Here is a 13,712-nt window from a genome sequence, read left to right on the forward strand (position 1 = left end):
GACTAGATTTCACATATGGTGGCGTATCCTTTTAAGCGGACTGGACCACTAACATAAAAGCATAATAATAATCCTATAAGTAATGACAACTCCAGATTTTTTCCATTTGTTTTAGTTCAAGGAAGAACAAGTCAATTAAGATAATGTTTGCATTTGATAAACTATCCTTTAAAAGTAATAAAACTGAAAAAGTGTTTTGTTCGGTCCACTTCTCTCACTAGAACAATACAGCAGCAGTTATTTTCATTGAAAAAATGACAGTCTTCCATGTCATTTTCATGCTGTGGACCACTTTTGGCCCACGGGCCCTATGTTTGACACCTCTGATCTTTTGAGTTTTTTGACAACTTTTGGACAGATTACCATGAAGTTCCCTACAAGTAGTAATCCCTTCTTAGAATTTCAATAACAACTCCTATAATACCAACATCTCATTAAGCTTTTGCTCAAATCTTTGCCTTATGCCAAATGTTAGCAAGTGTTAGCATGCCAACGCAGTTAGCATATAGCTTTTATATTACCTTACTCAAAGCACAGCTGTGTCAGTGGACAGCTACGCCGAGGCTCTAGCTCCCTTCTTGTACCTCTCAATGGAGCTCATGCCTAACATCGCGTGTTGCTATTCCACTCCTACCAGACTGTATATGTGCTTCACTGCTCTCGTCCCGGCTATAAATAACACCAGACCCACCGTTGACTCCTATCATCCTTGCAGACCCTGCGCTGCCTCCGTTTCTCACTGCCTCCGCCCGCCCCGCTCCTTCCACCCATGCAGCCGACAATGTGCCCTTGAATGGAGCACCTCCTTCTCACCCGCTGCCACGCCAGCTAACCTCCTCGTTTTACCCCCTCGGCTTTGCAACTGCGCTGCCATCTGTCCGTAGCCCCGCTGCCTCGGGGGCCCCGGGCACAGCGAGGGCACGCGGCTAACAAACTCGCAGGGAGGATGGTGTGGAGCAGAAGGGCGGAAGGGCCGGAGCCACATACAACGACGGCACTAGATGAGACAGAAAGGCTAAAAAGAGCTAGCGGTCACAAAAGATGATTCTGTGCATGCAGCTCTTATCTCGTGAGGTTTGAAAGATTTATTTTGGTGCTTATACCACAAATTAGACAATATACAGATTTACATTTTCAAATTACCCAATATTCCTCTCACTGAACTCCCAACAATAAATATATGGTAAAATTGCTAATGAGAAAAAGATTGTTCTTCACGTCAGGCTTATTTCATTAGAAGTACAATTCTCCAGCCCAAAAGAAAATCATTAGGCAGAGGGCCATAACCCCCATTGAGGACACAGAGGTCATGTCCTTGTTTTGTTTTTTTAAAATCACTTTTACAACAATTCATTAGCAGAGGAAAGAATATACCGCAGCATTGTCATTTCACCTCTGCAGAAGGAAAAACACTACTACCAAGGATGTGATTCCAATATATAAGTTCTAAACCAAGCAAAATAACGCGTTAATTGCATTAATGAATTGAGACGACTTAATCGAACATGCACAGGAAGTGATTTCTGGTGAAGCATGGTTATCATGGTGTTAGTCAACATGAGTCTCGCTAAGGTCAAACTTCCACATCATCGAAGTGATACCAGCCTTAGTGTGAAAACGCGAGCATGTGGGCTACACTGGCATCAGGAGCGAGAAATTATGTCAGTGAGGCCAGCAGCCAATAGGAAAAGCTCGAGGCCCTTGCCTATTACCATATGTCGGAGTTTAGAATGAGGACTAGTGGGTGGCTTCGCTTGTGAGCCGTTGCCGCGGCGTCGACAAGGACAGGCAAATGTTAGGAAAAGTGCGAACTTCGTATATTTTGGTTGTGATTGTTTTTTTTTTTTTTCTCTGAAATCAATCTTATGCTGCTTTTTTATTCTGTGGCCTTGGGAGGAACTTTATCAAGTGGCTTAATGATATTATCAGATATCAGCATACAGAATATCTGATGCTTCCTTTCCTTTCCTTTCTTCGTAACTTTTTCTTCAGAGTGCACTAACTGCAACAATCAGACATAAGATTATGACCACCTTCCTAATATTTTGTAGCTCTCACAAATGACACAACAGCTGTCACCAAGTTTAGATTTGAGTGGATTTACTACAGACTGTGGACAGACGTCAACAGGAAAACACAAATTATTGAGCACTAGTCAGAATTTGCAGTCTTCAAGTCCTTTAATAATTGTTATTGGCTACAACTGTTGGAAAGGGGAAGCACTGCTCTCAGTGTAAATCCTGGACACGCACAGGACACATTCACACACAGACTCGCCTCTGCATTTCAGCCAAAAACAGGACGAGCTATCTTTGACAAACTGTGAAAGCCTCGCAGCAGCCGCCGCATCCACCCAGTGGGCTGAAAATGTTCCTGCTAAAAGTGCTTTTCCTGTCACCCACACAATGGGGTGAGCCTCGGAAAATGCCATTCAATCGCGCTCACCAAGAAGAAGAAGAAGACGGGAGAAGCGGAAGAAACTGAATGCGTCCAGGACGACTTCCAGTCCGTAGTTAAGTTCTGGGCTTTGTTCCCATTACATGAAATCTCATCCAGCTCCATCAGAAAGCTCCTTCCAATCAGGTAATGGAAGTCTTGGTTCACCCTTCATACCCGTAGCTCCTGCAGGCCATCACATCAATCTAACAAACTGCACGATTCATATTGACTCGTTCGGCTAATTTTATATCCGCAAAAGTGCTGCTTCCAAAAGATTACACTTTCCACGGTTTAATTATAAAATTACACTTTTAGACCCCGCTGACCCAGGGAGCCTAGGTCTCACTTTCCATCCCATGACAGCACGTGTGTCTGTCAAGTGTTTTAGAAACATTCCCTGAACGATATTCGGAGCCATTGCCTCCTCTGGTATTTAACAGTTCCTCAAAATAACAGCAAATGTAAATGTGAGAGAGGTGGCGGCTCCTTAGAAGCCGCCAGCGCTCTCACAGGTGAATTAGCCATGGGTCTGCAAGCGGGACACGGTCACTGAGGCTCTTCACAGAATCCCACAGCAGAGTCAGGTGTGTGAGCGACAGCGTGTAATTTATTCCTGTTATTTCCACTGATTTGGGTCAGGGCCTGAGAAAGTTATATAAAGTATACCGAGAAAGGGAGAGCGGATGAGAGTAAATATTCGCTGCACCCACAATGTGTGCGATGCATACATACGTGGCTCTGCGTCTACGCTTGATGCAGGAGCTCCCGATGCTCTGCAGGGAGGAGAGCACCAGGTAGTCGGCAGCCGAGCAACTCGCCACTGTTGGCTCTGCGATCTCCAAACGAGTTCTCAGAGCGAGGACACCACTCGCATTTTGGATTCCCTCACTGCGAGGCGAGTGTAGGATGCCTGGGCCCATTGAAAACAGCTTGATGTAACAGCCCGGGCAAGTAGCTGGAACTTGGACAGGGAGCCACACTTTACAGTAGTGTGTGCAAAGCTGCTACTCATCAGAGGGTGGGGGGGATCCCAAACCTGAATTTTAAAATAGCATTTTTAATATTATTGTCCAAAAATGCAGCATGTTCTCAACCTCCACTATGAAATGAGCAGGAGCTGACATCGCCTTTTGGGATGCTGCTCTGTGTGGACACGTGTCAGTGCACTAACTGTCCCATAACCTCATTTGTCAGGGACATATGGATATGGAAACGTTCCAGACGTTACTGTACACGCATGATTGTGTTTTTAATTATACCATGTATTAACCATGTCTATAGCATTTTCATGCAAGACAGACATGAGGTCAAACAAATTGTTAGTTTTTATAGGAACGCGCACGCATGGAAATTAAAGTTAAACAGTGCATTAATGGAAACACTAAATAGCTCCACGGCATGACCAGCTAGCTTCTGTATTTTGTGCTGAAGAATTTCGAATCGCTGCTTCAGTGAAACAGTGTGGGACTGAAACACATTGAAAGTTGCACTGCAGTCGCTCAGCGCCACAGGGATGCTGGTGTGATGTAAAAGACATTATCCTGTGGTGGAACAGGTGTGGGCCATGTGATGAATCAGTGTTGATTAAGAAATTGCTTTAAAGCCACAACCGGCTCCACACAGGCCTCAGTTCTAATAGTAGTTCTAATGGGATTAGGTTTGAGCTTTTGGCTTACATGGATGTATGGGATGATTAAATTAAATGGAATTTGTGCCTGGGTCTGCACAGTGAGCTTTCCTCATTAATGTGTCATTGGTTCGGGGAAAAAAGAAAAAAAAAAAAAAAAAAAAGCTGGAAGCTGGGCCTTTTTGCCAGCTGATCAAGGGCCCGGTTGAGTGAAGGCATCTGTGATCCAGGACAGACTTATCAGTACTCAGAACACGGGCTCAGCTCGGTTCAGCTGCAATGTGAGGGCTGGCTCTGTCCGTGGTGCTGAAACTCGCTCTGTCATCGTGCATCAAAGTCTCCGGTCCAAAATCATCCATATTTGCAAACTGGTGCACTATTCCCCTTTCCTACTATCCTGGCTGGTACATAGGTGTATAAATCACCCAATGCACTGCCCACAGAAAGAAACACTAGAGCAAAAATAGAAGGCTGTGTCTGCAGGTGTCACTCTTCAGGGTCTGACTGTGTGTTCAACAAAGGCAGGGCTGCAAAAACAATATTTAGCATTTCTTTGTAGACAAATCAACATATTTGTCTCTGCGTCTCTTTTCTGTCTCTACCCAGTTGGCCTCAGGCAGATGGGCCCCTCCAGTTGGGTTCTGCTCAAGGTTTCTTCCTGTTAAAAGGGAACCACCATCGCCTTCAGGCTTGTAGAGTGCCTTGAGGCAATTTGTACTGTTATTGACGCTATACAAATAAAATTGAATTGAAAATTGAAATTATTAATGAACTATGAACAAACTCCTGGATTATGGATTAAATCTCTGTAAACTGACTGATTGATTATTGTGGTTTACTGACAATTATGATGACAAGACAAAAACTGTAAACAATTTCCAGTGAAAGTTTTAGGGATAAAGGGATTTTTATTGACAGAAATTAACTGAATTAGCCCTCAAAAATATTTTAAAAGGAAAAACTGAGTAACGTCCTTGTTTAAGGCTTTGACCGTGAACAGCAAACTCTCCAGTAATGGACAACTGCTTTGTATAATAGTCTAATTATGACACAATGCAGCATACAATCATCTACTGACGTGCATTACAATATCGCAGCGGAAACATCTTCACAAGAAAAAAAAAAAGGTGAATTCGAATGGCTCTCCAACGAGCGGAGCCGGGCCTCAGAAGTACCCGTAATTTCCATATATATTTAGTAATTTCGTATATTCAGGTTCGTAATAATCACAGTGGGTAAAGTCTTGCCGGTGAATGTTCGATGATTCAAAGGTGTCTCATGTAAATCTGAACTTGTGGGCACTGTGGGGGATCAGGAACGTGAACCTTCTTACCGATCTGATCAGACATGGCGTCACGATCAGGTCCATTTCATTGGATTTATTATAGTATTGTTAATAGATGCTACAGTATGCATTTGCTTAAAGGCCCAAGTGTGGACAGTGTCCTATTTGTTTCAGCTATCTTCCATTTAAAATCAGTGTGTGAAAAAAAAAAAACAATAGGCTCTGAATCAGTGTGCACTAACTTGGCTTCAAACCAGGCAAAGACTCTCTAGCTGTCACTCCCTTTCCTACTTGAACTCACAAACACCAACACAATGAAAAGCCTCGATTCATTTTCTTTTTATGACCATATTCCTTCTAGTGCAGTTATCTGATCTGGCTATGTATTTAATTTTCCGTCTCCTCAGAGGCCTTGGCAGAGATGTTCGATAATGGCGTACTGTAAGAGGCTATCAAGCAGACTACGAGAGCGCCACTTTTACACTGGTCTCTGTGGCGGAAGTCAGTCGTATTCACACAGCCCCCCCTGTCTTAGATACACTCCTAGGCACCAACTTCCTTTTTTTTTTTTTTTTACATTCACAAATCTCCCTTAATCTATGCCTACTTTCCTCCTGTTTTAATGTTTGCGTCATCTATCTTGCACACAGTCTGGCAGATCATTAGGAGAGAGAGACGCTGAGGCTAAGAACACATGTGACAGGTACATCATCAATTTACACCTGTCTTTGTGTGAGACAGAGGAAGAGACATTTAAAAAGGCTGCTGTACATTCATTAATACATAGACAGACACTTCATAATGGACCCGTGCCACATTAGGGAAAAAGATTGAAGAGCACAGGCCAAGTTGCTCCGACCTTCAGTCAACAGCACGGGCAGAGTTTCAAAACCGCACGTTTCCCGTAATGCAACCTCATTTCTTATTTTCGCTGTGTCCTCATTTTTCCAGTTTGAAAGTGCCCACCCTTCTGCTTTTGTTGTCTGCAAGTCCAAACTGAGACGATCCAGATACCCTCACTAGGAAGTCACTAAGGTTGGGATATAAGGAAACTCAAAGTCCACCAAGACAACAGACAACATTTTAGATGAGAATATGAAAACAGATAAACTTATTGAGATGTAACACATTTTCAAAAGCATCATGGATTTTAGGTGTTTCTCCTGCTTTACTACAGCTTAAATAAACCGTTAGTTAACGGGGGATAAAGGGAAAAGTAATCATCACCATCATCGTCGTCTCTATCCTATTTTCACTGCTCGATCTTTAATATCCAAATCTAAAAATTGCCTTTTCGTGTGTAAATTGAACCACAAATTGGATTTGGAGATGTCACAGTGCACCCTGTGAAGCCGCACTGAGCAAAGTTTTCGCTCTTTTGTTCAATTTCAGCCCAATCTCACAGGGAGTCTGTGGAGTAGCCAGAGATTTTGATTAATGCGTTTCATATCCTTGGACGTGACACATAGCACGACTTTAAAAAAAAATAAAAAATCTAAATTTTCAGTAACTTTGTCCGCAAATTACAATTTATTTTTTTAAAATCCAAACTATGATCTATTCTTAACCTTAACCAGGGGTGATTGTTATTTAAATCGAACCAATTGGTATTAAAATCGAGAGCAAAGATAAAAAGGATTGAATACAAAAACCACCGTCTTTTGAAAAGGGGAAAAGTCTCCGCATTGTTTTCAAATATCCGCGAACATTTAATGAGCCCTGAACGCTATTTCAACTGCCGTCAGAGAGCGCTGAGTGTTTTATGAATGAAACCATTAACCAATCAATCAGAAAACAGAGGTTAATCAATAAAGACAGTCATCGCTCACTGCAGCCCTCGTGGAAATACAACAACTGTTTGTGGTTTCTTATTGTCAGCCGTCCAACTGGTTTAATTTTCCGCCAAAGTAATGGATTGATGTAATGTAATAAGTCTTACAGAAGAGTTTCCAGACCAGGAATGCACCTGCAGCTCACTCTAACTGCACTGAAGTTTAATCAAAAGTCTTCCATGAGGACTGAGTCATCTGCAGCAGGTTTTACTCTCATGTTTGTTGGCATGAACAGCGTAAAGGTAAGTTAAGGGTCAGACAGACCAGTAGTCCTGGGTTTAATTATCAATTTAAGGTCGATATAGGATCCATGGAGAAGTGGCCAGTTGCTGGAGCTCTTGTGGAGGCTCTGCTGCCTGTTTCTTAGTGTTCTCCTACACTATCCATCATGTCACCGTGGCCCGCCTCAGTTAGGATACCATCTTGGCTTTCTTTCAATAAAAGCTGCTCATCTCTTTCTCTCCCCCATCTCCTCCCTGCCTCACTAATTCAGTCTCCCGTCCTCTTCTCTTTTTATTTTTTTCTCTCCGGCTCGCTTTCTTCTGCCGTCCCTGCAAAAAATATGTGTCTCCACCGTTTCGCAGACAGGATGCCCAGAGGAGTTCCCTCTTCTCTCTTAGCTCCTTACCCTTCACAGCATAGTGCATGCAACTTCAGTGAACTCCGTTTAACCTCAGCCTTTGGAGGCTAAATAGCTCCATTTCATGCTGCCATTGCACCGAGGTCTCTGACAGGTGCTTGGATTTTTTTTTTTTTTTTGTTCTCCCAGGGCTGCCTGTTCAACTGTCTGCCTCATTCTAGCTCATTCTGACTGGGATTCTTTTATTTATTTATTTATTTATTATTTTTGTATGTCATAAGTCTGCACAAACCAGTCCTTTTGCATACGGATGCACATGGATGCACATGCCAGAAAAACACAGACGCACAGATGTGTGCATGCGGGGCGACAGATGCAGCAACACGTGGCTCGATCGCTGTCAAACGATGCAGCCGGTCGTGATGCGGGACTTTTGCCGCCGCCGTCACTTTCGTGCACCATTTTTGGTGGGCGACTAAAAGACAGCGAAGGCATCCAGATGCTTCAGTCAGTACAAGATCCCGTTCTGTTACAGACAGGGAGGAGGCGGCGGCTGCGGCAGGGAACCATTTTTTATTTATTTATTTTTTTTTATGTGAAGACTAGCGCAGTGTTTGTCTGTGGTCTAATTTGCTTAGACTTTCTGTGTGTACAGGAATGCTGCATCAGATTATAGTTACAGTCATTAGCTCCCGATGCACACACACACAATATTTAGAGCTCACTAGACACATTGACAACACACATCAAGACTGATTAAGAGGTAGCGCTGGGTGATATGATGATTAATAGCATGTGTAGAGCTGACAGGATCCATTAATTAAATAATTAGATGATCAGCAAACAGTTAACCAGCGAAAAATGATACAAACGTAGAGTAGTGAAGTTCACAGAAACATCTACATGACTTGGAATTGTCAGACAGGCGTACACACACTCAATATACGTGGTTTAGATGCTGCTATAAATTGCAGGTCTACTAAGGTATATGTCATACACCTTAGGGCCTGTGTCTGGGACCCAGACGGATAGCTGAAAGGAGTGATAACAACTATTTGCCACTCTCAATGCTGCAGGTGCTTAATTAAACACACAGAAAGGCCACAGTGTTCTGATGTGCTATTTTCCAACAGAAATTTCCACCACAACGGACTTGGGATTTTAGAGTCGCTTGTTCAAAACTGAGAGAAAGGAAACGTGCGTGGGTGGGTGGAGGGACTGAAGTACCCTGGCACCTAACCCCTAGAAAACTGCAGCACCGGTGGGCGCTCCAACTAATTTACGTGTACGAATGGATGGGAGCACCTGAGCAATCTTCTTCTAAAACACAGAGGAAAATATTCCAATCAGTGTCAGCTGCTGAAGCCCTAACCTGAGAGATAAGGTTTCCACAAAGGGAAGTGAAAGTGAAACCAACTTTAAAATTCTGCTGCAATGCTTGCTGCAGATGATTCTCTCAGAACTAAACTTTAGAGCTGGAATATTACGGCTGTGAATCCGTCCATCAAACCGCACATGTGACTCTTTTGTTTCTTGACCTGTGGCGAATGTTCTTGATGTGAAATCGCATGAATGTTGCTGTGATACAACACTGTTTTACCAAGAACAATTAAGTGCTAAAGGACTGGATCTTACACAGTGCTTTAATAACCCAGTTATTTAATGGCTGTGGTGGAAGTTTCCTCTCTGATATTCTGCGCTAGGTGCTCTGTGGGATTTCATGCACATACATACAGTTTGGGAAGGCTTTTTCTGAGACTTGACATCTCTTGGGTAAAACAGCCTTTCAACAGGTGGCTACACTGTTTTACTACTGTAACAAAACAGCTCCAGGCTTCGACATCCCACCACCTCACATCTTTACTGTACCCTCAGTCTAGCGGGAATCCTCCACCCCATCAGATCCAACAGAACATATCCAAAAAGAAAAGAAAAGAAAAGCTTTATGCACTCTGGTTGTCTTATCCTTCTAGTTTTTTTTTTCACTGTATTATTCTCTGTCTGGCAGCATCTGGTCATCTATGCTGATTTGTGAAGCAGCCTCAGCTGCCGTTTCCCTACCCGCGCTTCATATTTGAGTCAGTTTTTATGCACTCCAATCCACCTCTGTGCCCTCTGTTCTCATTCACAAGTCTTTCATTTTTTTCATTTACTTCTGACTGCGTGAACGTGGAGGACAGGAGACTTGAGATTCTTTATATAGAGTGGCCTTGTTTGTTTAATAAATGATGCTTGACCTTTTCTCTGTGCTGACTCCGCTTGCCATTTCGCATCGGCTTTTAAGCAACGCGTTCCAAGGCGATTCATGGTGGATGCATAAAAAAAAAAAAGCGGCTGAGTTCACGCGAGTACCTGGATCACATAGACAACAGACGTGATACATTAAGTTTGACGATCACGACAGCTATGAGTATTTTATTGTTTCCCTTTTGTTGGACGTGTTCTCGTCATGTATATATTTTACTTGGCAACTCCAGACTCTTGAAATATATATATATATATATTTGCCTCTGTGGAGACCTTTATGCATCATGGAGGAGAGGATGAATAGCCAATGGCTGCTACTAACAGGTGGCCTTTACTGACTCACAGTAGTCCCTTAAGGTTCAATGTGACGAATGAGTCGTGACTGTAGCGTGAGATACAGCTACAGCTAGCTGCTGAAAACAGGAAAGTTAAGTAAGGGCGTAAAGAAACCAAATGTATGTACAGAACCATGGATTTTCATTGTCCTTTCGGGTATTATAAAGCCGTCGGTGTCTGTCAGTCTGTGAGCATGCAGCTTGTTTGTACTCGACTGTTTTATAGAGTTATTCTTGATGACAGCTAAAAAATAATTTGAAAACAAAACGACAAACGCTCATTTGCGCTCATTCATTGTTTCGTTTTGTTTAGTTGTTTTAATATTTCGCTTCATTTCAAAATCTCCCCCTTAAAACTCTAAAATTAATACACAGAAAGATTACTTTCAGTGGTTACTATTTTCAGTTTTACGCCGAGAACAGTCTCGCTTCCCAGTCACGCTCGCACTCTCTTATTGTTTTATCGCCTCAACACATGTGATCAGCAACTTCACGCCCGTTCTCCCAGACTCCCGAGGATGTTAAAAATCATTCAGAAAAAGAAAAAAAAAACAACAACACTGTCTTCTAACCCCTGATCTAAATCAGGGGAAAACGTGTCATTTTAAACATGACGTGTGGTAAATATGAAGCCGCTCCCAGCAACTGGTTAGGTTTGCTCAGCGCCGACACTGTAAACATGGGGAAGGCCAAGAAGCGGTTCAGCACACAAACCGTATGACTGCAACTGTCATCTTTGCACTTCACTTTTTATACAGATGAGATGCAACGTGTCAATAATGGAGCTCCTGGTGTGCTTGTAGGATACTTATACCTCTGGCCTGAGCAAGGCAAGATGTTCCCACATGTTTTTTAATCAGGTAAATGGACAGAAGGACAGACAGCAGACACACAGACTGACAGACAGGAGACTGATTGTTAATAGAAGCCCAGTAAGTGTCAAAAAAATTCACTTTTAGTTGGACTGCTGCATGCATTTATGAATGAAGCACAGTTTTGTATTAAAGAATATGTAGTCTGCAATCTTTAAGAATTGTTACGCGAGGAATTCCTGTGGCGCTGATACTATTCTGTGTGCATTGTTTCGTCTTGATTTTAAACAAACCCTTGTTAAATGGGGAGAGCCTTATATAAGGCTCGCTGACTCAGAATTCCCCTTATTTACTCATCAAGGCCGGAGTATAAGAGAGGAATTATGTACAAGGCGGCGCTCTGTTTTGGGGTGAGTCATCGTCACGGCTCCATATCAGCTTTCGCAGGGTTTGATTTATCTCCTCGTTCATTAGGGGGCCTCCACTTATACCTGCAATCCTCAGAGATCCTTCTGATGTCAGATCTGGGAGGATTATCCTGGTATCACTATGACCGGCAGAAGAAGATGAGGCCTTAAAGAAAAAAAAAAAACTGACTGGTGGGTGCTAGTGGTTAGACGCTGTCCTATAACTCGGCTAATTGGGTCCAAATGTTCACAGGTTTAAGACGGCATGTGAGAGGGGGGAAAAAAAACAGCGTGATGAAGACGCCTCTGGAGACATTGTTCCTTCATTTACTTTGCTGTCTGACTACCCAAGAGGGTAGACAAAGGAATTTTTTGAGCGTTATTACAATATTTCAGCCAAATTAGTAGTTGGACGTTCACATCTGGGCCTGATGAACTAATTTTAGAGAAACATCTGATTAAAATAACTTCTATAATTTATTTTTGACTTCTCAAAGTGGAGGATACGCTGGCTGTTTTAGACTGCTGGTCAGATCAAGCAAGGCATTTAAAAACATCCACTTTGACTCTGGTAAACTGTGTATTTCTTAAGGATGTTTCATACGAAAGCATAAACCACTTAATCGCAGTGCTCTTTAGCTGCAGCTGTATTTGCACAGTATTTGTGTATTTCTCATCTAACTCTTTCCAAACTTTGGCTTCCTAGCTACTCATCGACGCTGCTTTTTTTAAGCGGCCTCCTGTAGGACGCAGGAATTACTTGGTAGGACGGAGCCGCAGGGCCAAGCGTGCCCCGGACGAGCTCCCCGTCCGCGAAGCTTCAAGGTGTCCTCTCCACGCCATTACCTTGGTCGGCGCTCTGTGATGAGTAAGTGGAAATCAGAGCGAAAGGGACGTTTTATTTGCCGGGGGAATCTAAGGAAGCATTGTCAGAACAGACTGGTGACTAAATAAGTCTTTATGCTGCGGGCCTCTATTGTCAGAGGTTCTTAACTAACTTTGAAATATCGTTGTGGACCTCACGTCTCCATTCAGATGAGATATCTGAAGGACTGGATTGTTGGCAGAAGTTATTACTGTACTTAATTCAAGGGAAAACATTGCTCGGATTCTCTGAGACGGTTCCGCTGTAACTGCTGTCTCTATTGACTCTTCTCCCTAGTGTTGAGTAATAAGTGGATGAATACACTGTCAGCCTCTGCAGCTGCAATGCCCACTGTACTGGAGAAAAAAAAGGCAGTCTTTGCCAAAGGATTACTTTGGCAAAGACCGGTGCCCCAGACGTTAGTGCAGTGATGATCTGCACAGAAAGAGGAGGGGCCGGCGATGTTGTGTACTTTAGGTCACCAGACACTGACACTGTCCTTGCGGTTGTATTTTGTCATTTGTATAGTACGGTCACGCCTCATACAGTAACGCATTGGTGCATGTTTTCTTTGTTTTTTTTTTCTCGGGGCAGTGTTCCTCGATAGCTTTAGCTCTCATCACTAGCCCGCGCTGGACCGGTGAACCGCTGCGTTGTTTATTCAGGTGTGTCAGAGACCCAGTGTGACATCACCACATTCACCTACGTGTGAATTAAATCATCCTTGGGAGGGTCGGACTCAGCCAGGGTCCATTAAAATGTGCCAGGGCCTGTTGATGAGGGCCGACAGGTGTGATCTCGGGGATGCGATGAAACGGTTCTCATTAGTGAAGAGTTGAAAGGTGAACGACGGTGTGTGTGTTATTTCTTTTTTTTTTCTTTTTCTCTTTTTCTGAATCATTCAGTCAAGCATTCTTCATGTGCGTAAAACTCACAACGTGTGGGAGTGAGCAATGACTCTTTCCAAGCCCACACAATATGACCATAAATAGACCTACTTACGTAAAAAAATAAAATAATATAATAATAATCAAGGTATATATTTTCAGTTAAGGTATAGTGGTGCAGAACATCATTACTAGAGCCATCTTATTTGCAGGAGTTCATCAGAGCAGAGAAGTGCAGGACAGGACTGTTCCCTGGTGTTTTGTTATTAATAAAAGATCAATTCATTAGGCTATTCATGTGCACAAAAAAGAAAAAAAAACACAGAGAAACAAACGGGGGCTCCACATTGGACAGCACGCTTGCAGGTGCAATCTGTGAACTGGTGAGTCAAGGCT

The 13,712-nt window shown here is 43.0% G+C and overlaps 1 protein-coding gene across 2 annotated transcripts in view; it reads right to left on the reverse strand.

Moving 5' to 3' along the window:
• The window catches only part of phactr3a (phosphatase and actin regulator 3a), a 31,212-nt gene that overhangs the window by 16,466 nt on the left and 1,034 nt on the right, over positions 1–13,712 (reverse strand). The gene's annotated exons all lie outside the window — the stretch shown is intronic.

This window comes from Mugil cephalus, chromosome 1 (assembly GCF_022458985.1).
Source record: "Mugil cephalus isolate CIBA_MC_2020 chromosome 1, CIBA_Mcephalus_1.1, whole genome shotgun sequence".
Taxonomy (NCBI): Eukaryota; Metazoa; Chordata; class Actinopteri; order Mugiliformes; family Mugilidae; genus Mugil; species Mugil cephalus.